The following is a 13,082-nucleotide window of genomic DNA, read 5'->3' as shown; positions in this document are numbered from 1 at the left end:
TTAGGGTTTCAAATCATTTTCCACAACCAAATCAGATTCGCGGACTTTTCAGCGACATGTTCATAAATAAATCACCTAGGACAAACCATAAAGAATTTGACTACGATATTTTATATGCATAAACTAGAAATCAAATAAATAGGACTCTCTTTTCAAACTTTTTGAAGACGAACATTTTAAAACAGTATAAACAATGGAATGAAATCGACTTACAAACAGGGAAATCGAATTAGGTTGGAATCGATGAGAAATCTTCAATCAAATGAAAGGCTCGACAATTCTTCTTCCTCTCCCTTTCTCTAGGTTTAGAAATGGTTTTATGAATGATAAATTGAAAAGAGGGGAGAGGGAGAGCGGCTCTTAGATTAGGTTTAGGGTAAATGGTGGTTACATGTTCCGGGTAAGGCAAATGGGTTAAACGGGTATGGTCATTGGGTAAATGTAGATGGGTAAATGGGTGATACGATTCTTGACCCAAAAGACAAAATGTGATGTAGCCCGACTCAACATATACGATATAAACCCGACTTAATAACATTCACGATATTACGATGCAACCAATATAAAATGTATAATAACTAGTATATAATAATATCCGTTTAATCGATTATATAAAATTCGGGGTATTACAGTCTTCTCCCCTTAAAAAGAACTTCGTCCCGAAGTTCGCTCCGGTACTCAAACATCAAAAGGGTATTGTATATCGTACATACGGACATCACGCATTCCTAACACAGTTAACACACACTTTTGACACATCAATTAAATATAACAGACACGAAATGTTACATTCTACCCTCCTAAAAAATAAACTTCGTCCCGAAGTTTAACTCATCTTCACTTAACCCAACTAACTACAACTAATAACTACCTGAGAACACAAATGTATAACAACTAAATAACCACCTTAGAACACCGTTATCTTTCCATCTCAATATCGATTTCAACTCAAGTAACTCAATAACTCAACACTAGTAACTCAATAACTCAATAACTCAACACTAGTAACCAAGAAGAGGTGTACATGATACAACCTGAAGGTTTTGTGGATACATCTAACCCTAAGAAGGTGTGTAAGCTCAAGAAGTCCATTTATGGTCTTAAGCAAGCATCTAGGAGTTGGAATCATCGCTTTGATCATGTTATTAAACAATATGGTTTCACTAGAAGTGTGGAAGAACCGTGTTTATACATGAAGTTTAGTGGGAGTAAGGTTGCATTCCTTGTCCTATATGCGGATGAAATATTGCTCATTGGGAATGATGTTCCATCACTCACTTCCGTGAAGGAATGGCTAGGGAAACACTTCCAAATGAAGGACTTGGGAGAGGCACAACGAATCTTAGGTATCCGGATCTATAGGGATAGGTCCAAGAGGATACTAGCATTGAGTCAAGAAGCTTATATTGACAAAGTTCTTGACCGGTTCAATATGAAAGACTCCAAGAGAGGATTTCTACCTATGGGCCAAGGGATTACTTTGAGCAAGTCACAGTCTCCCTCCACCCCTAAGGAAATTGAACACATGAAGACCGTCCCTTATGCTTCCGTTGTTGGGTCTATCATGTATGCTATGATTTGCACTCATCCCGACGTTGCGTATGCCTTGAGCATGACAAGTTGGTATCAAGCCAAGCCTGGTGAGAGTCACTGGATAGCCGTAAAGAACATCCTTAAGTACTTGAGAAAGACTAAGGATTCGTTCTTAGTGTTTAGAGGAGAAACTGAGTTGCGTGTAAGAGGTTACACGGACGCAAGTTTCCAAACTGATCGGGACGACATGAAATCCCAATCCGGCTATGTGTTTATGCTAAATGGAGGAGCTGTTTGCTTGAAGAGCTTCAAGCAAAGCGTTACTGCGGATTTTATAACAGAGGCTGAGTACCTTGCAGCGTCTGAGGCTGCAAAGGAAGCTGTTTGGATTAGGCAATTCATGGAGGGGCTAGGAGTAGTCCATTCCGCCAAAGATCCTATCACTCTATATTGTGATAACAGTGGAGCTATTTTTCAAGCCAAAGAGCCTAAGTCTAGTAACAAATCTAGACACATTGAAAGGAAATACCATGTAATTAGAGATTATGTGTAAAGGAAGGAAATTGACTTTTGTAAGGTTGGGACAGATGATAATACTACTGATCCTTTAACCAAGCCTTTATCAAAGGCTAAGCATGATGGTCATGTCGTCGCTATGGGATTGAGACGAGTACCTGATTTTCTTTAGATTATGGATATGTAATAATTGGATAGTGTATCTTTTATTCTATATATGATAATCACAATCATTGTTTTCGTATTCATTCTTTTATAAATCTTTTATTTAGTGTGACTAAATTTTAATACCTTGTTTATCTGAATAAATTGTGGAGACAATGTTGAACACTATTCAAGTGAATAAGATGAACATTGTATTTTGTCCCTTGTCACTTAATGAGGTGACGTCTCAGAGTGACTAGATTGTAAGTCGATTGATGGTTGTTCAACACCATAAGGTCATATGTGATGACTGGTCGATTACATAGGCAGAGTGTGTGACACTTTGCCGGACAGTGACCATTTAGAGAGTCCCTAAGTTCTATTATAGACGCCTGGCCGTGGCAGGGATCTCCAAGATGTTCTAATGAGTCGATTCTTTTTTTGGAGACTATTAACGAGCAGTGCGGATTTCCGAGTGACTTTGGTTTTTGTCCTAGGTCGTGCCGTGAAAGGAGGCCAAAAGAGCATTTACTAGGTCATGGTGAGTTGTATTGTGCAATAGGATAGATAGGGCATACAAGAATTGTCCACCCACGTTGGGTAACTATATCTCAAGGCCACTCGAGGAGTTAATGACTACAAATGTGTGGCCACGCTCGGAAGTAATCTGTGAGAGATTTTTCCGGTCAGGTAGTCACACTCCCGATCGAGAAAACCACTCGTGATGTGTTCATGTGAAAGAGCGACCTGAAAGACACCTTGCATTGAGTGGGAGATTAAAACGGACAAGAGAATTGGTAGCGCACACCTTGTGTCGGACAAGTGGGAGATTGTTGGAGTTAGTGTCCTCCACAATAGTGTGTTAACATATTAAATCTCATTAATGAAATATCATCAGATATTTATTTATTTGATCCTCGTCAGTTGATTAACGTAAATCGATAACGGTTGGCTGACTAGAGTTTGACGTTATTGTCGTGAGACGGCGGTGATCAACTGACCCCTTTCGGTCACACCTAAAGGAACGAACCCCAATAGACAACTAATTAATTGTATGAGATACAATTTATTTAGTCTCTTGATTTGTAGACTAAAAAGTTAGTCGATTATTTTTAGAGAGATTTCTAGTTGCGAACTCGAGGAGCGGCAGTTATTATTTAATTATGCGATAACTAAATAATAAGTTTTGGGAAACGGGTTTTAGTTAATTAACTGTTAATTTACTAAAATTGTACTAATTGATTAATGTGATTAATAGTAGTACGTAAATAATATGTGTAGTGGTACACGTATATTTACGGAGTGAATTGGACGAATTAATTATGGAAGTATTTAAACATGATACGATGTTTAAAATAAAAATTACACGGATTTGTGCGACAAATATAAGAACCAACATGGACCCATAAATGGTCAAGTGGACCGTGTAAAATAAGAGTAGTGGATGATTACTCACATAATCATTTCACCTTGTTTTGTATACTACCATAATTTATCTTATGTAAGAGTTTACATGTGATGTAAGATAAAAACATAAGACAAAATTTCTCCACTCCCTCACTTCACCTCCACCCGCCACTTCCCTTCCTATATACTCCATCTATTGTTCACAATTTACACTACCTCACTTCTTCACTCTACCTATTTGCATGTGAACAATTTTTATTCATCTCTCTAAAATAATTATTAATCACTACTAAGTTGTTAGTATACATACATTAATATTTACTAAGAAAGTTAGTAAAGTTAGAATATTATCAAGGGTATAAAATTAACAAGTTACTAGTCAATACTTGTTATTATTTTAGGTTAGTTCTTGGGTGCAACAAGAAGGAGATCTTCTAGTTGAAGATTTGCAAGGAGGATCTTCCATTTGGTTTAAGCTCAAGAACAAGCTAGTAAGGTGAACTAGTTTGTGCCCTTTTTACCACAAATTCAATGTAAGGGAATTGTTTTTCCTTATACTTTCTTTTTATGCTTTCATATTTGCATGCATGTTACATAGATCACCTAAATGACAATTTATAAGATAAATTAATTTATTTGAGAGTCTAATATGGATCTATGATCTTTCACTTGAGACCTAGCGTTGCACCATAAGGAATTCTAGCCCTCTCATCCCACGTAAGATATGCACCTGGCTCTGCGCCGTAAACTTGTTTCCTCCCTTTTCAAGAAAAATGAAGACTTTAGTGAACTCATAAATACTCGGGAAAATGCCTCTTAAGATGATTTGAGGTCGACTAAGGAAAATGACTTGCTATAATTTTGTCTTACAAAATGAAATAACATATAATACATCATGCAAGGAACCCATTATTGTGAACTTATTTTCTTCCAAATAGTATCCCAATAGCTCCGTAAGATTATCATCCTTTAGAGCCGGAACTACTGACAGCTGCAACAAACCAGTAGACAAAGGCTGTAAAGCGTAAAGACTCTTTGATACAATGGGGAAATCAAATAGATTATTTTCTTAACGAGCCTTAAAATTACCTGAGCTGTAAAATCAGCATCCGAATCCTGTGCATTACTCAAATATAGTTTCTTCACATCAGTCAGTTGTCCAGTCTTGTAGTAAGTACGAAAACGGAGACATAAGAACTTTCTGCAGTCAGTGACATGTCATTGGAAGCCACCTTGTTTAATTCATCTATCGAGTAAACTTTCGATGACGCTTCACATTCGGTCACATCAGCAGTTTATGGCTCCTCTTGAAGCCTTGAAGTGACTCTAGACCCTTTGAAGAACACGAACACTGGGTGAGATAATTGCAGTTTTCACGTGGAATACGTTGCGATCTTCGATTTTTTAAACATCTGAAAAGCAAACCTCACTAGCTTGTCGCATGTGATCCTAAAGATAGCGTATAGAAACAGTACACAAAATTAGCATCATCAATAAAGTAAAGTCTACAAAGAGAACAATTAATTGCCTGATTCTCCAGAGAAAAAGAAATAAATTAAAAAAAAACGCATGGAATGAATTTTGCGCAATAGAACAAAATTTCAAATTCAAAATCACGATCTTTCTTATGAAAGGAGTTTCACACTAACCCTCAGATCTTGCCAAGAAGCAGAAGATGGCAATCCAGTAACCATAACTGCAGACAACAAGAAATGAATAAGCACACACCACAATATACGAGTGCAATTGTGCAAAGATGCCAGTGAATATATGGTATAACTTTGTAGTCAGTGTGCTGGTTGGTGAGGTCTCTTCCTCATCATGGTTTTGATCAGTGGTTTTTATGCAACCAGTTCTACAATGGATTGTATGATAACCACCGTGCTATATTGGACGCCTCATCTAATGGGCGATTTCAGAAGAACAATGACGATGACAAGGGATGGGGTATCATAGAAGAAATGGCTACTCAGTGTGCTGAGTATGGGAATCCAAGAGGAGGTATTCGTACTGTCTTTTTAGTAGATAGTGCAGTTGTGGCTCAGCTGGAAGCCATGAATGCCCGTTTTGATAAGCTAGAATTGCAAACTGCTGGTGATCAATAGATGGTTCACTTGTTGACTGGACAAGAAGCCGTTACTTGTGAGAGATGTGGGAGTAATGACGGTCACACTGTTGTTGACTGTCTGACAGAGAAGGAGCAAGTCCTTGCCTTTCAGCAATATAGGCAAGAAGGTTCCTATCATCCTAACTTGAGATGGACTAGTCAGAATGTGCTTAATCTTACCCCTCCTCCGCGGTAGCAACAAGCTTATGTTCCTCCTCACAAAGCTCAACAAGACTTTCAAAAGACTCCATCCTTTCCACCACCGCATCAAGGAGCTTCTTTTAGTGGAGTAAGTGAATTGGCTGAGTTGAAGTCGATGATCCAATCATTGACTAAATAGTTACAGATGAGTGACCAACATAAAGAAGCGTCGATAAAGTCACTCGAGACCCAAATTGCTCAACTTGCCACTAACCAATCCACAAGGAAGCCGGGTCATTTACCGTCTCAATCTGAAAAGAATCCACATGAGATGATAAATATGATAAACTTGCGAAGTGGTCTTTCTTATGCAGGACCCAAAATGTCAACTGCTGAGGATATATCAGACCCGGAGAATATTGTTGCTGATGGTGAACAGTTGTCCATAGACGAAACAGTGCTGCATCGGAAGAAAGTACTCGATCGACTCATTTCTGGTGGTCGATCGAGAGGAATTGATGAGAATAATACTCGATCGAGTGGAATTGTTGGTCGATCGAGTAAAGCTGCTAATCAAGAAACCGATTGAGAGGAGGAAATGCCTCGACCGAGTGAAAATTCTGAGACAAATGCTCGATCGAGTGAAAGCATGCCTCGATCGAGTAATGCTGATAAAGAGGATTTCAATCGAGTGACTGATAATGCTCGATCAAGTGAGAAAGCTGCTGAAAGACCTCGATCGAGAGGTAAAAGGACTCGATCGAGTAGAAATGAGTTCGAACCTGTCAAGACATTAGAAGAAAGGAATAATGGGTTAGAAATTCCGATCACGGTCCCCTTTCCAAGGGGATTGCAGAACAATAAGGCCAACCAAAAGTTCGGGAAATTTGCTGAAATCCTGAAGAGCCTTCATGTTAACATTCCTTTTGTCGAATTACTTACCCAGGTACACTCTTATATGAAGTTCATGGAATAAATTTTATCGCGTAAGAGACATATAAATGACCACGAAACGGTGGCTTTGACTGAAGTAGGGAGCGCCTTAGTTCAGAATAAGACACCACCCAAACCAGACCTGGGTAGCTTTTCAATTCCTTGTCATATAGGGACCCACTTGATTGACAATGCGCCACCGACCTAGGAGCTAGCGTGAGTGTCTTACCTTTGTCTCTCGCTAAGAGACTCGGTTTGACCAAGTTTAACTATACCAATATGACCGTTCAGATGGCCGACCGTAGTATATCACGACCACTAGGAGTAATAGAGGATGTACCTGTGAAAATCGGGAGATTCTTTATTCCCGTTGACTTTGTGGTCCTAGACATACCCGAGGACACTAATACCCCTATTATTTTAGAGCGACCATTTTTGTTTACTGCTTGTGCAGTAATTGACGTCGGGGGGAGACCCTTACCTTCCAGGTAGGAGATGAGGAGTTGACATTTCATCAGTCCAAATCTCGTAGGGCGCCTATGCAAGTTCAACCTTGCAATGCCCTACCCTCTATTGACCCAGATACAGACACTCCATTTGATAATATCGAATATTGCTTTGCTATAGTGATACCTCCGCCTCAGATTGAGAGCAAAAAGGAGGACCATTCTGTTTTTCCCTTACTGTAGGTACATACATAGTGGATACTGGAGATGATGGTCATGGTACAATGAAAGTCAATCTAAGTGATGGGAATGCTGCCAATGCAGATAGGAATGTCAAAGGGAAGAAGAAAGTTAAGGCGTATGTGGACGCAAGTTTTTCTCCTTCCATCAGTTCGAGTACAAGCTCCTGGCGATCAAAGAGGACGATCCGAGATGCTGAAGGGATCTCCTCCAGTCAGAAGCCCTATTGTGGGCTACTATATTGTTTTGAACGATGAGAGGGGAATGCCCAGTTGTAATAATTTGTAATTTTGAATTTCCGTTAGACATTTTAATTGCGTTTTTAGATTATTAGACAGTAGCATAGTTAGTTTCAGCGAAAACCGAATATAGACTGCATAATTTTTGTGATTTGGTATTTACGGGAAGTGTTTTTGCGTGTTTCTATGCAGGTTTAGGGAACATATATCGCATTTGGACGTGTGCCATAGGACAACACCTCAATCGAGTGCTTTTTGTACTCGATCGAGAGGATTGCCCAGGAAAAGAGGTTGATCGAGCTGTTTCAACCACTCGATCGCAATGTCAAAATAGAGGAGTTCTCGATCGAGAGACTTTTTGTTCGATCGAGATGAATGGATGATAAAGTCCTCGATAAAGTGGTTTCAAATCACTCGATCGAGTGACTGCTTATAACACGCAGGAAAGCCTTCTCTTCTATTTTCATTCTAACATTTGTTCTTCTTCTTTTTCGCGATAACTCTCTGAAAAACCCCCAAATTCTTCCAATTTTCTTCCCTACTACCAAATCAATAACCCACCTTGTGATTATTGCTTGATTTTTGACATTTGCCCTCTATTTTCCTCTTCAATCGCATCTTGTCTTTGTTGCTGTTTAATTGGGAAATTAGGCTTTGTTTGGGTATAGCTGAAATCCGATTGTTTTCTTGCAATTTTGTCAATTCTTTGCAATATTTTGTGGCTCTTCAATCAAGTGATTTCCTCCCTCTTTTTGTTGATTAATTGATGTTTTCGATACTTTTTAAGGGGATAGGGTTTCGGATTTTTCTAAATTTTGGGGGAAATCGTGTTTAATTTCGTAATTGATTAATTTATACACTTATTTGATTGTTAGGATGGATAGTAACACAATGCCCTCGACTAGTTCTACTGTTACCCCATCCATGACTGAGACGGTGGTCCCTGCTGCTGCCACCGTCGTTTCTACTATTTCTACTACCGCTGCCACTACCGTTACTACTGCCGGTACCGTACCCTCTACGGTGACGACCCCTGCTGTGTTGTCACCGGCTATCACAGCTGCTTACAGGTTTGCCCTAGTACCTTGCCCAGCTACTGGACTGAGTTCTTCTTTGGGTACTGGGGGGCGTGGACAGGTTCGAGGATGAGGTACGCCTGCTGCTGGACGTGCCACGTTCTGTGCCGATGAGTCGTTGGACCCGCATCCTGACTATCCAGAGGTACGTTTCGTTAACTCAATTCATCGTACCCGTTTTTATGATTTAGAGCGCTGTGACTTTTCTTCTACTAAATTTTTGTGTCGGAACTCCCTTGAGAAGTTGGGAATTTATGAGCCTGTAGCCAATATTTTGAACGGGACGGAGATGGCTGGGTTGACCACTATGAGTGCCTTGATCTATAAGGAGCTGACCCTTGAGTTTTTCAGCTCCTTCACCTTTTCTGCTGCTGCCTACGCCACTGACCCAGACAGCTCGTATGTCTCCTTCCGGTTGTTTAACCGAACTACGACCTAGACCTTAGCTGAGTTTCGTAGTAGGTTAGGTCTGTCATCCCACGGTGAGTCGGACTCTCCTAGGAAGGTCTTACGTATACTTTGGCGGACCTTGGCACAGACACCTTTTGAGGAGCGCGGAATTGCTCATATTCACCTCCCCCCGGCCCGTTACTTTTGCGTCTCATTGGAGGGACGATTTTAGGCCGTAAAGAGCCTAACAACATTAATAATCTTGAGTTGTCGATTCTCGGGGGCTATCTAAACATTGATAGCAAGGGCCCCTTTGTTCTTAACATTGCCTATCTGACTGTTCAGCATTTTAATGCTGTTGGGAATAAGAAGTCGGGCACCATTGTCTGTGGTGACATAGCCACCTACCTCGCCCGCTCTATCTTCCCTGACTTCCCTCGTGACCTGGCACATGTAGATAGGGACATGTACCTAGATGTTTCTTCCATATTGGCAATGTTTTGGCTAGCTTCTCACCAGCGGACTTGGAAGATTTGTGGCTCCTTGTCCGTGACATTACCTTCTACCGACCTACCCCCTCTTGTACCTTTAGCCACTGTTAGGGGTAGGTTGCCTCCACCTTTGCCTTTCTATCACCTTCTACTCGCTCCACCTCCCACTATTTCCTCTTCTAAGAAGCGGAAGAGACTTGAGACTTGACAGGGATCCACAAAGACCGAGGCTGGGCAGTCTTTCTTGCCCATGCCTCCACCGATCCCTATTCCCAGTCCTTCTGTTACATAGCCGGTCTACCCAGTTAATTTTATTCCTCCACACTTTGAGGCGTCCGAGTTCATTAAGCAAGGGCGTCGTGACAGCTTGCTTCCCAGGCAGGCTCGTATGGAGCGGGACATTTCACTTACCTTATTCCCTCTATACGAGTATCACATGAGACGAAGACGCCCCGTTCCTGAGGGCTGGCCACACCTTCTTTCTACCGGTACCTGGTGGAGGGGTAACCACAGCCAGCTAGCGAGGCAGACACAACTGAGGAGGAGGAGAGAGCCCGAGCTGACGAGGGGAGGAGGAGTGAGCAGGAGCGAGATATCGACTACACGGTGGTGGGAGAGGAGGAGGACACTGCTGACGAGTAGCTGCTAGTCTACTCACTTCCCCAGTTTTCTGGTTGGTTTGGGGAAGTTCGTCATTTTGTATGTACTTTTTGCTCTTTTCTTTATTTTTGTCTCCTTATTTATTTATTTTATTCATTCATTTATTGGTTGTCTTTATCCCTTTCCCATTATATATACTGCTGGTGTATGCTGGAGGACAACGAGGGCGTTGTCCGTTTTGGTTTGGGGAGGGTATTGCATCCTTTGAGTCTGCATTTTGCATTTGTTTTTGCATTCACGTTTACGGTTTTTTGGTAATTAGAAAATTTCAAAAAAATGCACGTTTCATTTTACATATAGGTTTTGTCGGAACGGTGGATTTCCATGATAAAACTGCACTTTAACTTGTCATATCACTTGAGCCTTGCATCTAATTGGCAGTTATTAGTTTAGTCATGTGCATATCTACGAGTTAATGCTGAAAATATAGCTGACTATGTAGACTTGACCTGATAGAATTGGCAACCTACTTTACAATTTCTGAGTTATTAGAGCCGTATAACTGGTGTCATTCATGACCAGTTCATGTAGGAATTGAGAGTAGTACTCCTTGCATAACATGTTCATTACTTTTGCACTTTTATGAAATTCGATTGCTTGTTGCTTGCGTACATTCGGGTTTGTGGTCGGTGTCACATGCAGGGAGGTGCTTACAGTTTCCCCCTTTCTTTCATTTTCACCCATTTAGCTTCACATTAGCCAAAAATAGCCTTTTGACCCATTAGCTACACCCAAATTAAGCTTGCCAGTCAAGCTTGTTTAGTGTAATTTTTGTGGTATGATTTTCATTGATGCGAGTTTGGTCCATTTATCATTTATATGGAGTTGGTAGAAAGAGAAAGAAACGTGGGCAAGAAAATGAAAAAAGCATGGAAAAGGATGAAAAAAAAAGAATCAAAATTTGATACGGTCGTTATGTACCAAAAATAAATACCTAAATATAACTAACAGAAGCTAGTGATAAGTAGGGTCGATCTCCACAGGGAGACAAGGTATCTATCTGTAAGTCCGTCTATCTAAGTCACAATTGGGGGGTTTGTATTTTGTTTTCTAAACTACTAAAGATTAAGGGCAAGAGAAATAAAGTAAGAGCGATAAAGCGAGGAAATAAGAGATAAGTGATCAGATAAAAGAGGGTATGTCAGGACTTCGGTTCACCATGGCAGTTCATCGACTCAGTCATAAATAGCCTAGACAATCTACTGTGAGAAGGGCAAGGGAAAGGTCCTTCCGGTCCGCTATCCACCCTAGATTTCCACTAACTTAAATTTCGTCCTCATTTGGGTAGTGTACTGTTCATAGCAGGTCGGTTTATTCCAATCTTCCGATCCAGGAACAAAATTAACCAACTTAAAGTTATTTAGAAGCGTGCACTCAACTAAATATGTTACAGTTATATTGCTATGGTCACAGATTCTCACAAGTAAATTACCTAGTCTATTCACTACATCGTCTCATCACTACCATGGATCCCCTAATCTTAACATAAGGAAATTAGCTACTCATGTTTTTAATGCAGTCAACAATAATAACGATAAGCATACTAATTATAGACATAATAAATGAATGATAATAAAGCATAAACTAAAATAAGAGAACAATTAATGAGAGAAAACAAAGAATTAAGATTAAAGAGAAAGGAGCGATTACAAAGTTTGAATCCGGAGAGAAAAGAGGCAGAGAAAAGTTTCAGCAGCAATACGAGTAAAGTAGTGAGTATAAAAACGTAATTAAGACCTAATAAACACTTCCTTATATAGGGGAGCGTTTTATTAACAAAATAAACCTAACACGGATTAGTTAACCCGTGTAATATAGAAAACCACTCGATCGAGTCCTTTCAGAAAACTCCATCGAGGACTTCTCCAGCAAAACTGTTCGATCGAGCACTTGAGGCTCTCGATCGAACACTTCCAATTCAGCACATTTCGATCGAGTATAAAAACCACTCGATCGACTTCCAGCATCTGCCAAAACACTCGATCGGACTCCAGAAGCTCTTGATCGAGTACTTCCCACTGAGATCAGCCTTGACTTCGTCTTGGCAGATTCCTAAGACCCTCCTTCACGCTTCCCGAGGTATGACTTCTACTCTAATATATCCGCCTCCTAAAAATGCATGCAAAGTGGGATGACTAAGGCGCGATTCCACTACTTTTAGGTCCATTCCTGCAATTAAGACAGAACAAACCAAAGTAGCCAATTCGGGGCATTTTACAATATAAAGCGATACAAATGGCATAGAAATGCTAAAAAGTCTATATAAATTGCACGCATCAAGCATCATGGATTGCCATGGATTCAATTGTGGCATGAGCAATATCGGTGTCAATTTGATCAAACCGTCCATTATTGGCGGAATCAAGAACTCGTCAGGACTCGGCACAACATCCATTGTAGAATGTTATAGTAAGACACCAAGGATCCAACCCATGATGTGGGCATTGTCTTTGCAAATCTTTGTATCTCTCCCAAGCTTCGTAAAAGCTCTCTAGTGCTTGTTGGTGGAATCCCGTGATTTGGCTCCTCAAAGTTTGAGTTTTATCCGGTGGGAAATACTTTTGGTAAAAAGTAAGAGTCAAAGTCTCCCAATTGGTCATCCCCATGGCTTTTCTATCAAGGCTATTGATCCATACCTTAGCCTTGTCCTTCAATGAGAAAGGGAAGAGTATCTCCCTTATTTGAGCTTGTGTGGCTCCCGTTTTCCTAATCTTGGAGCAATAGTCACAAAAATTTTGAACATGCAAATTGGGATCCTC

At 40.4% G+C, this 13,082-nt stretch overlaps 1 non-coding gene across 1 annotated transcript; it reads left to right on the top strand.

Annotated features, from left to right (window-relative positions):
• Positions 1-12,750: 12,750 nt before the first annotated feature.
• LOC141635152 (small nucleolar RNA R71) lies at positions 12,751-12,857 on the top strand. Its single transcript, XR_012539856.1, has one exon. It is a non-coding gene; the product is annotated as a small nucleolar RNA R71 (small nucleolar RNA).
• The last annotated feature ends 225 nt before the right edge of the window (positions 12,858-13,082 follow it).

This window comes from Silene latifolia, chromosome Y (assembly GCF_048544455.1).
Source record: "Silene latifolia isolate original U9 population chromosome Y, ASM4854445v1, whole genome shotgun sequence".
Classification (NCBI taxonomy): domain Eukaryota; kingdom Viridiplantae; phylum Streptophyta; class Magnoliopsida; order Caryophyllales; family Caryophyllaceae; genus Silene; species Silene latifolia.
The sequence above is the reverse complement of the archived record's forward strand: the minus strand, read 5'-3'. Positions and strand labels throughout refer to the sequence as shown.